This window comes from Pleurodeles waltl, chromosome 2_2 (assembly GCF_031143425.1).
Source record: "Pleurodeles waltl isolate 20211129_DDA chromosome 2_2, aPleWal1.hap1.20221129, whole genome shotgun sequence".
NCBI lineage: Eukaryota > Metazoa > Chordata > Amphibia > Caudata > Salamandridae > Pleurodeles > Pleurodeles waltl.
This window is the reverse complement of record NC_090439.1, coordinates 187,924,612-187,938,139: the sequence shown is the minus strand read 5'-3', so window position 1 is coordinate 187,938,139 and position 13,528 is coordinate 187,924,612.

Genomic DNA, 13,528 nt, shown 5'->3' with positions numbered 1-13,528 from the left:
GCTATTGGCGTATCTGCTACGAGCGCAGCGTGCAGCATTGGCAGTCAAGTTGATTAGTTCTTCCTTGGGCGAAGAGGTTTGCACGAGCGATCAGATTGCAGAGGCCTTTGCCGGATTATACCGGAGGTTGTACGCAGCGGCCGAGCGGGATGATGCGGCCCTGGATTCTTACTTAGAGGGCATAGCAATTACTCCTCTCGTGAGCGTGAGGCTTCCCTGTTGGACCAACAGATAAGGACGGAGGAGGTTATATCGGCTATCTCCCGCTTAAAGAGTGGGAAGTCCCCTGGACCTGATGGGTTCACTGCACTGTTTTATAAAACCTTCTGTGCTGAGCTCGCCCCGCTTCTGGTGAGGCTTTTTAATTCCTTTCGGATGACGGGAACCCTAACGCCGAGTATGCTAGACGCTACCATTACTGTTATATATAAACCGGGCAAAGGCCCGGAGGAGTGCGCTTCATATTGGCCGATTTCGCTTTTGAATATTGACGCTAAGTTATTTACAGGGATCCTTGCTTACCGCCTTAACCCTTATATGCCGGGTCTTATTGATCCGGATCACTCTGGATTTATTCCGAATCGACAGTGTGGCGACAATACAAAGCGCCTTCTGCATTTGTTAGATAAAATTGATAGATCCCGTAGAGAGGCCCTTTTTCTCTCTATCGACGCCGAAAAGGCGTTTGATAGGGTTCATTGGCCATATTTAGTTCGGGTTTTGGAGCGTTTTGGTCTGGGCCCGGGCTTCAGATCTTGGATCCGGTGGGCCTATCGGTCCCCTAGAGCTGCAGTCAGAGTTAATGGTGTGCTTTCTAGGCCGTTCCTGGTGGGGTGGGGGACCAGGCAGGGGTGCCCGCTTTCCCCCCTTTTGTTTGCGTTATATATGGAGCCCCTGGCACAGCATTTGCGGGACAGTCCCTTGGTTTCTGGCGTGAAATTTGGCAGAGACCACCATCTTATTACTTTATATGCTGACAATGTTATTCTTACACTTGTGGAGCCTGCGACCTCCTTGCCTGCGCTTATGGAAATACTAGTTGACTTTAGCCAGGTTTCGGGATTTAAAGTGAATATGCAGAAATCTCAGGTTCTTGGTCTGTCTCTGAGCGCTGATAATGAGAAGGACCTGAAGGGTTGCTATCCCTTCACTTGGTCGTCCTCACGCCTTTCCTATTTTAGGATTGAGTTGGCGATGTCTGCCGTTAAAACGGCGAGTGTGAATTACGCGAAGCTGGTTCGCGAGGTACGACGGGACCTGGAGTTGTGGGGGAGCCATAAACTGTCTTGGCTGGGCAGGGTGGCTGCGGTCAAGATGACAATCTTGCCGCGAATACTGTATATGTTTCAGGCTCTCCCGCTAGCCCCACCTCCTCGGACGATTGCTACCCTGCAGTCGGCGGTCTTGAGATTTATATGGGAGGGTCGTCCGGAGCGTCTTCCGCAGCAGGTTCTATATCGTCCCAAGGGCAGCGGGGGTCTGGCGATACAATGTCTTCTGAGATATTTTCAGGCTACTCAGCTGCGCTTTCTGGTGGAGTGGAGTCGTGCTCTCACGGAGAAACACTGGTGTTTTCTGGACCAAGCGGTGGCGGGCTCTCATATATGGTAGCAGCCCTGGCTCCGCCTCCGACATGGGGCGGGTGGCCCTTATTCTTCCCCGATTACTGGTACAACGTTACGAGTATGGGATGCGGTTGCTTGTCGTTTAGGGCTGACTTCCTTTCTGCCCCCTTATGACACCCATAGGCTCGAACCCTGACTTAGAGCCTGGACTTCGTGTGGAGGGCTTGAGATGCTGGTATGAAGGGGGTTGCAGGAGAGTAGGGAGTCTTTTTGACGAACAAGGGGTGTTGTCCTTCGACCAGATGCGAGAGGCCTATGGGCTAGTAGAGGCGAATAGATTGATGTATTATCAGGTTCGGCACTGGGCTCACTTGCCGGCAAACAGAGCTCTGATAGACAGGCCTCTTACACCATTTGAGAAATGGCTGTTCCTAAAGAAGGATGATATGAGAATCATCTCGGAACTGTATCGGCTTTTGCAAGGGAAGGCCGCCCGCCTAAGTCAAAAGGGCAGTTGCGATGGGAGAGGGAGCTGGAGAGAGAACTCTCAGATGAGGAATGGGATAGCATATTCTATAGAATACACCACACAGCATATAATGCAGCTGGGACAGAGACATCATATAAAGTCGCTTCATATTGGTATTACGCTCCAGCGCGGTGCATGCATGGAATCGTGACAAGTCGGATCTTTGCTGGAAGGGGTGTGGAGCTACGGGTACGCTTACGCATTTGCTTTGGCACTGCCCCAAGCTGCATCGTTATTGGGAAAGCATAATAGATGATATTGATGCAGCGTTCCAAGTTAAGATCCCGAGACTCCCATCGTATATTTTATTGGGGTGGCCTAATTCCCTCACTTTTCCCTTACGGTCCTTAAAGGGGAGGCAGATGGCTTTAGCTCTTAATGCAGCGCTGCAATTGATCCTAGCTCTTTGGGGTACAGACAGAGTGCCGACGCTTATCTCATGGTTCCAGAAACTGTGGTTTATCTTGGCCATGGAGAAAATTACGCTAGCATCCCAGCAGAGGGTTGGAGGCTTGGGCGAGTTGTGGAGGCCGTTCCTTCGGATTCTCTCAGCAGAATTTGCCGAGCTGGCATGCCCGTTATACCTGAGAATCTTGAAGCTGATTAGAATTTTGTGGTCTGAGGGCTGAGGGGGAGGTTGGATGAGGGAGATGAGCTTGTATGATGCAAAGGGTCGAAATGAGCAGAAATAGGATGATGACATGGTTTCTTGGAGGGAAGCATAGTTGAAGTGTTCACGTTTGTATGTTTCTGTGTTTTCATCTTTGGGACTGGGTCTTCGGAGGATTATTGGGCATCACCGGTGGACACATGATTCTGCAATGAAAAGACTGGCTGGGTGGTTCCGCGGGGTGCGATCTTCCGATTTCGAGAGAGACTGTTGCGTGAAGATTTGAGATTGTTATTGTGCTGATATTTGCATTTATGTCCCACGATGAGCTGTGTTGGTATGTTTTTTCACCTTTTTTTAAATATAATATACGGATTTGATCCTAAAACATTTCATTTAGAAAGGAACAAAATGGGGGGGTATATTTTGTCTTGGAGATTATGGTTAGTGCTGTAGAAAGAAATATTTTGGCTTTTTTCAAGTGAGTTCCAAAACATCTTCCTCTTCTATTTCATTAGAACAGTCTGACATGTAGACTGAAACTTGCACTTTCAACACCAGCAGCAGACTGTCGGTTAACTCCCTGATTATCAGCAGTTTACTGCAGTTTTCTAATAAGCAACTAGAGTTCTAACATTCTCAATTTATGCCAAAAGTGTGGCACATTTGACCGCCATCTTGATGCAAACAAAGTGGAAAACTGAAAGCATTTTCTACTGAGGATACTGCAGTAAATGAGGAGATTAATGAGCTTCATAACAAATAAGCCTCCCAAATGGCCACCAGAGAAAAAAGAGCCAAAATGTTGCACAAATATCACCTAAATGTAGCCCAAGTATAGCCCAATGACAGAAGTATGCAAAACACTTATTTGCTTGTTTTTCGCAGTTTTATATAGCACAGACTTGACCCGAAGGTATTGGAGTGCTTTATATGAGCACCAGCCACATTACACAAAGACACGTTCCTTTTGGGCGTTAGGCATGGGGAAATTAGATGATTTGCCCAGAACCACTGGATTACAAGCTGATGCCTATATACGAACCTGGTTCCCCAGTTGCAAAGTCTGCAGCTTTGGAAATAACACCACATTCTCTCTCCTAAGTGTAACATATAATCAAGTGATCAACTGGATAAAACAAAAATCAAGATAGCAAATAATTAGAAAGTGCTTTGTCACTATTTTAGAACTCAGAAAATATGTCTTAATTTCAGTTCTTTAGCGCACTAACCTTCATTTCTGTGGGAATAAGACCCTCTCATTTTTATAATTTCTAAAGGAAATTCTTTAGGTATCACAATTATGATTACATCAAGATGGAGTCAAGTGTGCCACACCTTTGTAATAAATATAGAATGTTAGCATTCATTAGAATACTGTAGGGAGGCTGAAGTCGGGGGCATGGACTCAGATAAGTGTGGGCAGAAAGGAGGGTGCGGAGGCAACAAGTTGACCACACTGGGCAGGCAGGAGGGGCAGTGGCAGCACATTTGACCATGAAGGGCAGGGGAAACAAACCAACCATGTAGGACAGGCAAGAGAGGCTGTGACAATATAATAGACCATTGAGGGCAGAAGGAAGAGGCAGTGGCAGTACAACCATACATGTCAACAGACCTTATTCAGATAGGAGAGACTCAATGTTTTTAAGCCCAAAAGGGCTTTATTTTATCTGTCTCTTGCCTAAAATCTCCTCTTTTTCAATGTAAGTCAAAGGGGAAAATAAATTCCCCAGGTTCTTATTTTTCAAAATCTATCTCTTACCAAGTTCAAACTTTGGCAAGTATGGTAGATTAGATCACTGAGGGTAGGAGGAATGCGGTAGGGACATGACTCAGATAACAGAGGGCAGAAGGGAGATGCACAGGGGCAACAAACTGACCTTACAGGGCAGGCGTCAGGAGTTGCAGCAGCACACCACACATGGCAAGTGGAATGGCAGCGCAGCACATCGGACCATGGATAGCAATAGGGAGGGGACAGCGCCATGCACATGGACAACAGAGAACAAAGGGGAAAGTGGCAAGGGCAGAGAGCTGACCATACCAGACAGACATGGGGAACAGGTGCAGCATATAGGACCATGAAGGGAAGGAGAGAGGGGGCATGGGCACCACAAAAGGGCAGACAAGGCAGGGGAAGAAGATAGGGGCCTGCACATGAAAAACAGAGGGCAGAGGGCTAAGGGCAGGGCTGGAGGAGCTAGCTAACCATGGTTGGCAGGCAGGATGGGCACTGAAAGCACAACACACCATGGAGGGCAACAGTGAGTCTAAAATGGTATACACACAGACAACTGAGGGAATGCGGGAGGGAGCAGGGGCAGCAAGCTGACCACGCAGGGCTAGTGGGAGGGGCTGTGGCAGCACAGAAGGCCATGCATGGCAAGTGGAAGGGTTAGTGACAGCCATGGTGGGCAAAAGGGAGGGGGCAGGAGCATGTACAAAGGAGAGAAGGGATGGGAAGGGGTTGGACACGGACAAGAGAGAGCAGTGGAAAGGGCTTCACAATGGACCATGTGGATAGAGCAGGAGGAGCAATTGCCGCACAAAAGAGCATGAAGGGCAGAAGGGAGTGGCAGATAAAAGGACAATGGAGGACAGGAGGGAGGGGAAAGGGGGATGGAACTCAGATAGGCAGGGTGGGGGTGGCAGGGACAGGCAGCAGTCATCTGGCCATGCTAGATAGGCAGGAGGGGCAGTGGCAGCTCACCAGAACACTAGTAGATGGTGGGCAAAAAGGAGCAGGGGCAAGCACACAGACATTTGAGGGCAGGGGGAAGGAGGGTAGGGCAGCAAGCTCAGCACAGAGGCTATGCATTAGGACAATGATGGGGCATAGAATTGGGCAACGGAGGGCCAGAAGAGAGAGCAGGGACATCAAGCTAAATGGAGGGCAGTGGCAGCACCTTCAACAATACAAGGCAGGAGGGAAGGGGCTGGTACACGGACTCGGACAACAAGAGTAGGGAGGAATTGGATGGAGCAGCAAGCGATCTGCTCAGGGCAGGTGGGAAGGGCAGTGGCAGAACAACAGCCACACAGGGTTGTAAGGAGGAAGAAGGGGCATGGATTTGGACAATGGATTTCAAGGAGGAGGGGGCCAGGAACAGCAAGCTTGGGTGGGGGCAGCACAATGCCAGCCCAGGCCCTGCGTCCAACTTCCCCCCCCCAACTGTGCACTGCAATGGACATTTTACTTAACATTTAGAAAAAACCTAGAAACTCACTGAAAAAAAAGGTTACAGGGATGCTATAGTTAGGAAATATATATATTTTTTTAAACTTAGAAATTCACAAAAAAAACTTTACAGGGACGTTATAGTTAGATTCAGATTGTTCACGCACAAAACCATAAAAATTCAGCTGTTATATTAAGAGTTATTTCAAGCCACTATAACTTGTCCCCTTACCATGCACTGCTAATTAAATTATCCCAGATATTACATCATTTATGACATCATTTATAATATCACTGTAACATTTGAAGTAAAATTATTGATGAGAAAGCTGTTCATGGCCAGGGCGCGAGTGAGAGTTACCTTATGGCATGAGTTATAGCTACTTGAAAGAACTCAAACTATATCAGCTGAATTTCCATGGTTTAGTGCGTGTAAAATCTGAACCTAACTATAACGTTCCTGTAACCTTTGTTTTTTAGTGATACATATATGAATATATATATATATATATATATATATATATATATATATATATATATATATATATATATATATGTTCATGGACAGGAGACCTATATGTTCTCAAGGCTGGACTATTTAGAATAAGCCTGTGATATTATGTTTAAGTGATGACTAGATGGGGGGTTAAGGGAGGTTTTAGTTGTTGAACAATGAGGTTTTTAAAGATTTCTGAAACATTAGTTCACTGTTTATGAGTGCCTTGTGTGGGAAAGGGTGTTCCATAGCTTGAACACATTGGGGGTCATTCTGACCCTGGCGGTCGGTGATAAAGCGGCGGCCAACCCGCAAACAGGCCGGCGGTCCAAAAAATGGAATTCTAACCCTGGCGGGAACCGCCAACACAGGCCGCCACTTTAACACTCCGACCGCCACGGCGGGACCGACAAACAGCGCGGCGGTCACCGCCAACATGCAGGCGGCAGACAATGTACCGCCCACCCTATCACGACTCACCAATCCGCCACCTTTTCCGGGGCGGGAGCCCCGCCGATAAAAACACGGCGGAAACAGACTACGAACGGGAAAACGCTCACCTATAGACACTCCACGAGGAAGGAGGACAGCATGGAGCCCGAATTACACATCCTACCAGCTATTGTATACCTGCTCATCTACCAGGAGTACGAACGCCGGCGCAGACGACAACGGTGAGTACTGCACCTACGACACAGGCGAGGGGGGAGGAGGAAAGCTTACGGGCACACACATGCGCCATACACCCACCCCCCCACCACAAATACCTACCCCCCAATGCCGAGCAACAAGTCAGAGTGACACCACACAAACCCCCCGGAATAATGCAAAGACACAATTTAAATGATCTATAAAATATAGGTATAAATAGCTCCATTTAAGGAATGGCAAATATGCCATATAAAAGATACAAAAATAAGGAATGAACATAGTCCACAATATATCCATAGGCAAAAAGTCCTGCACATTCCGTCAAAGTTCCATAGTCCGTGGGCCAATGTGCACAAACACATGGGCAAAGCCCACATAGGAGACCAGATACCATTGGAGAGAACACTGCAGGGGCATCAGATGTTAAAACTACAGGCACCTCAGGGGGAAGGGAAGGGGGGGCACCTCAGCCACATGAGTCCACGACGCCAGATCCACGAGGGGCCTCCATGCCCACTGTCCCATCCTGGGGAGTGCAAAGCCACAGTCTCACAAGTCCCTGCAGTGGGTGGCTTGCCCACTGTACCATCCTGGGGAGTGCAAAGCCACAGTCTCTCAAGTCTCTACAGTGGGTGGCTTGCCCACTGGACCATCCTGGGAAGTGCCAAGCCACAGTCCATCAGATGGATTACCGACTCCACTGTTATTGGAGGAGGCATAGTGCCCAGAGTGCTTCCAGAAGCCCTGCTCGACACAGAACCGGCACTGACAATGGGCCAGCGGTGCTTGAGATGAAGGGCCCAGCGGAGCGGTGCTTGACAGGAAGGGCCCAGCGGAGCGGTGCTTGAGACGGCGGTGCCCAGCGGAGCGGTGCTTGACAGGAAGGGCCCAGCGGTGCGGTGCTTGAGATGATGGGCCCAGCGGAGCAGTGCTTGAGACGGCGGGGCCCAGCGGAGCGGTGCTTGAGGTGAAGGGCCCAGCGGAGCGGTGCTTGAGATGAAGGGCCCAGCGGTGCGGTGCTTGAGATGAAGGGCCCAGTGGAGCGGTGCTTGAGACGGCGGGGCCCAGCGGAGCGGTGCTTGAGATGAAGGGCCCAGCGGAGCGGTGCTTGAGATGAAGGGCCCAGCGGTGCGGTGCTTGAGATGAAGGGCCCAGCGAAGCGGTGCTTGAGATGAAGGGCCCAGCGGAGCGGTGCTTGAGATGAAGGGCCCAGCGGTGCGGTGCTTGAGATGAAGGGCCCAGCGGTGCGGTGCTTGAGATGAAGGGCCCAGCGGAGCGGTGCTTGAGACGGCGGGGCCCAGCGGAGCGGTGCTTGAGATGAAGGGCCCAGCGGTGCGGTGCTTGAGATGAAGGGCCCAGCGGAGCGGTGCTTGAGACGGCGGGGCCCAGCGGAGCGGTGCTTGAGATGAAGGGCCCAGCGGAGCGGTGCTTGAGATGAAGGGCCCAGCGGTGCGGTGCTTGAGATGAAGGGCCCAGCGAAGCGGTGCTTGAGATGAAGGGCCCAGCGGAGCGGTGCTTGAGATGAAGGGCCCAGCGGTGCGGTGCTTGAGATGAAGGGCCCAGCGGAGCGGTGTTTGACAGGAAGGGCCCAGCGGTGCAGTGCTTGAGATGAAGGGCCCAGCGGAGCGGTGCTTGAGACGGCGGGGCCCAGCAGAGCGGTGCTTGAGGTGAAGGGCCCAGCGGAGCGGTGCTTGGGACGGCGGGGCCCAGAGGAGCGGTGCTTGAGACGGCGGGGCCCAGCGGAGCGGTGCTTGAGATGAAGGGCCCAGCGGTGCGGTGCTTGAGATGAAGGGCCCAGCGGTGCGGTGCTTGAGATGAAGGGCCCAGCGGAGCAGTGCTTGAGATGAAGGGCCCAGCGGAGCGGTGCTTGAGATGAAGGGCCTAGCGGTGCGGTGCTTGAGATGAAGGGCCCAGCGGAGCGGTGCTTGAGATGAAGGGCCCAGCGGAGCGGTGCTTGACAGGAAGGGCCCAGCGGAGCAGTGCTTGAGACGGCGGAGCCCAGCGGAGCGGTGCTTGAAAGTAAGGGCCCAGCGGTGCGGTTCTTGTCCCGCCGGGGCCCTGTTCAGCGGTGCTCCTCCCGGCGGGGCCCATTCAGCGGTTCTTGTCCCGGCGGGGCCCTGTTCAGCGGTGCTCCTCCCGGCGGGGCCCTGTTCAGCGGTGCTCCTCCCGGCGGGGCCCTGTTCAGCGGTTCTTGTCCCGGCGGGGCCCTGTTCAGCGGTTCTTGTCCCGGCGGGGCCCTGTTCAGCGGTGCTCCTCCCGGCGGGGCCCTGTTCAGCGGTGCTCCTCCCGGCGGGGCCCTGTTCAGCGGGTCTCCTCCCGGCGGGGCCCTGTTCAGCGGTGCTTGTCCTGTGTGTCTAGGGAGCCAGACCTGGGCAAGACTTCCCGCTCATTCACCATCCGAACTTGTGGTCGTGGCGCCCTCCTGTGATGGAGTCCTGGGCCCGTGGGTGTCGTCCGTCACACCCGGAATGGGGCTGGTGGGGCCCTCCTGGGCAGCTCGCCTGCTGCCTGACTTCTCCGCCCTGCTGCCCTTGCCCTCCTTCGCTGGAGCTCTGTGCTTGAGACGGCGGGCCCAGCGGAGCGGTGCTTGAGGTGAAGGGCCCAGCGGAGCGGTGCTTGACAGGAAGGGCCCAGCGGAGCGGTGCTTGAGACGGCGGGGCCCAGCGGTGCGGTGCTTGAGATGAAGGGCCCAGCGGTGCGGTGCTTGAGATGAAGGGCCCAGCGGAGCGGTGCTTGAGACGGCGGGGCCCAGCGGAGCGGTGCTTGAGATGAAGGGCCCAGCGGTGCAGTGCTTGAGATGAAGGGCCCAGCGGAGCGGTGCTTGAGACGGCGGGGCCCAGCGGAGCGGTGCTTGAGATGAAGGGCCCAGCGGAGCGGTGCTTGAGATGAAGGGCCCAGCGGTGCGGTGCTTGAGATGCAGGGCCCAGCGGAGCGGTGCTTGAGACGGTGGGCCCAGAGGAGCGGTGCTTGAGACGGCGGGCCCAGCGGAGCGGTGCTTGAGATGAAGGGCCCAGCGGTGCGGTGCTTGAGATGAAGGGCCCAGCGGAGCGGTGCTTGAGATGAAGGGCCCAATGGAGCAGTGCTTGAGATGAAGGGCCCAACGGTGCGGTGCTTGAGATGAAGGGCCCATTGGTGCGGTGCTTGAGATGAAGGGCCCAGCGGAGCGGTGCTTGACAAGAAGGGCCCAGCGGAGCGGTGCTTGAGACGGCGGTGCCCAGCGGAGCGGTGCTTGAAAGGAAGGGCCCAGCGGTGCGGTTCTTGTCCCGGCGGGGCCCTGTTCAGCGGTGCTCCTCCCGGCGGGGCCCGGTCAGCGGTTCTTGTCCTGGCAGGGCCCTGTTCAGCGGTGCTCCTCCCGGCGGGGCCCTGTTCAGCGGTGCTCCTCCCGGCGGGGCCCTGTTCAGCAGTGCTCCTCCCGGCGGGGCCCTGTTCAGCGGTGCTCCTCCCGGCGGGGCCTTGTTCAGCGGGGCTCCTCCCGGCGGGGCCCTGTTCAGCGGTTCTTGTCCCGGCGGGGCCCTGTTCAGCGGTGCTCCTCCCGGCGGGGCCCTGTTCAGCGGTGCTCCTCCCGGCGGGGCCTTGTTCAGCGGGGCTCCTCCCGGCGGGGCCCTGTTCAGCGGTTCTTGTCCCGGCGGGGCCCTGTTCAGCGGTGCTCCTCCCGGCGGGGCCCTGTTCAGCGGTGCTCCTCCCGGCGGGGCCCTGTTCAGCGGTGCTCCTCCCGGCGGGGCCCTGTTCAGCGGGGCTCCTCCCGGCGGGGCCCTGTTCAGCAGTGCTTGTCCTGTGTGTCTACGGAGCCAGACCTGGGCAAGACTTCCCGCTCATTCACCATCCGAACTTGCGGTCGCGGCGCCCTCCTGTGATGGAGTCCTGGGCCCGTGGGTGTCGTCCGTCACACCCGGAATGGGGCTGGTGGGGCCCTCCTGGGCAGCTCGCCTGCTGCCTGACTTCTCCGCCCTGCTGCCCTTGCCCTCCTTCGCTGGAGCTCTGTGGCCCTTGCCTCCCTTGGATGATGTGGCAGGTGACGGGGCAAGGCTACTGTCCTTGGTGGCAACCGTCTCAGGCTTGTCGCGCCGGGACTTTTTCTTTTTTGTCCTCTTCCCAGGGGGGGGGCTGGCTGTCCCCTTGCTGCTGGCCGATGTTCCTGCCCTAGGATCTGGTGGACTCCAATAGCCTGCACTATGGTCACAGAAGATGCAGGGCTGGTGGTGGCTGAGGTGCTTTTTTTAGTCTTACCAGATGGAGGGGGTGGGTCAGTGATTGGAACGATCTCAAGGTTGGAAAGGAAAAGGACCTTGGAAGGACAGGGACGGGTAGGTGTAGTGGGTATGGGAGTGGAGGAAGAGGATGTGGTTGTAGGAGAGTCAAGTGTGCTGTCTTTGGGTGCAGGTGCTTGTGACGGAGGCTGTCGTGAGGTGGATGTCTGTTGGGTGGGTGGCTGCCTGCGTTTGTGTGCTTTGGAAGAGGGGGTGACAGACACACTGGGAGAGGACACAGGGGACGTGTAAATGGCAGTGGGGGTGGTGACTGCACGTGTGCGGACTGTAATGGAGGGTGTGCTGGTGATGGAAGTACTGGCTGATGGTGGTGTGCATGCAGGTGTGAGTGGAGACGTCACAGGGAGGGAGGAGGGAGATGAGGAGGTGGGGGACACAGAGGTGGTAGTGACTGTTGGCATGTCTGCATCTGGATGTTGCTTGGGTGAATGCTTGTGGGATCTGTGGTGCTTATGTCTGGATGAGCTGCCCTTGGGTGTAGAGGTGTGTGCAGGCTGGTCTGATGGTGTGGATGGGATAGGCAGAGGAACAGGAGACTGGGACTGGGTGGAGGGAGTCAGAAGAGGGAGGCTGGAGACAGGGACAATGGCTGCCGTCAGTGCTGAGGCCAGAGCGTTGAACGATCGCTGATGGGCAGCCTGACCCGAATGAATGCCCTCCAGGTATGCATTGCTCCGATGCACCTCCCTTTCTACACCCTGGATGGCATTCAAAAGGGTAGACTGCCCAACAATGAGTGTCCTGAGGAGGTCAATGACCTCCTCACTGAGGGCAGCAGGGGTAACTGGGGCAGGGCCTGAGGTGCCTGGGGCGAAGGAGATGCCCACCTTCCTGGGTGAGCGGGCACGGAGCGAAGGCTGAGGGGCTGCTGGGAGGGCGGGGCTGGTGCGCTGGGTGGCGGCTGTACCTGTTGTGGCGGGGGGCACGGATGTTGCCGCCACCGCTAGGGAGCTCCCTTCCGAGGACGTGTCGGTGTCGCTGACGTCTCCACGGGTCCCCGTTGTGGAGCTCCACTCGCCCTCCGTCTCACTGGTGTACTCGGAGTCTGTTGTATGGCCCTCCGGGGCCATGTGAGATGCAGCTCCCTCGTGCGCCGATGCCACTTCTCCTCCGCCTGATGATGCTAATGCACACATGAACAGGAAGACAAAGAAAATGGGGGGGGGGAAATGAAGACAGGTTGAGTGCATGCATTGGCAACACCATTGTCGGAGAGGACAGACACAGAAGCCCCCTGCACTAGGCCGCACAATGGGGGTACACTACTCAGTTATTGTGACTAGGCCTATGGGTCTATGGAAGACAAATGCACACATGGGTGAGGCCGGACCATGGATAGCTGTACTTGGCACCCTACAGAGGTGGGGGGCGGGGGCACAGGGCCGTGTCTAACGGAGGGGCCTAGCCTACAGAATGCACCCTGGCCTGGAGATAGCCACAGCCCTCCTCCCCCACCCAGACACCTTCACTGCGCGCAAAGATAGCAGAATGTGCTGATACTCACCCCCTTGTGTCTGCTGTGATGTCCTCACGCGCCCATCCAAATCGGGGTAGGCCACCGCCAGGATCCGGGACATCAGGGGGGTCTATTTGCGGCTGGCACCCCTCCTACGTTGGGAGGCCATCCCCAGCAGAGACTCGGCGGTCTTTCTGGTCCCGCGGCGGATGTCCTCCCACCTCTTTCGGCAGTGGGTGCCCCGTCTGTTGTGGACCCCCAGGGCCCGGACGTCCTTGGCGATGGCACGCCAAATGTCGATCTTCTGATGGGCGCTGACCTACGTGACATGTACAGGGTGGTAAAGGACATCGCATCAGTTTTCTCCCTGGTCAATGTGAGTGGCCCCCCCCCCCCCAACCTTGCCATGTGGCACATGCTGTCATCTTTCGTGCGTTGCACTCCTCATTCGCTCCCCTCCCCACCATCTTACATACGCCCCACTCAACACAGGCATAGCCCATTCAACGTGCACACTGTGTACTAACCTGTTGGTCTGGAGGACCTTAGAGTAGCGCATACTGGGGGAGTACCCCATCAACAAGTTTCTCCAACTCTTCGGCAGTGAAGGCAGGGGCCCTTTCCTCAGTCGCAGCAGCCATTGTATCTCCCAGACCGAGGTCACAGCAGCACTTGCAGTATAGGTCCTCTCCTGTGGATGATCAGGTCTTGAGTGATTAATCAGATAGAAAATGGCGGTCACGCACGCGGCGGTGCGTACCGCGGTGGTGCG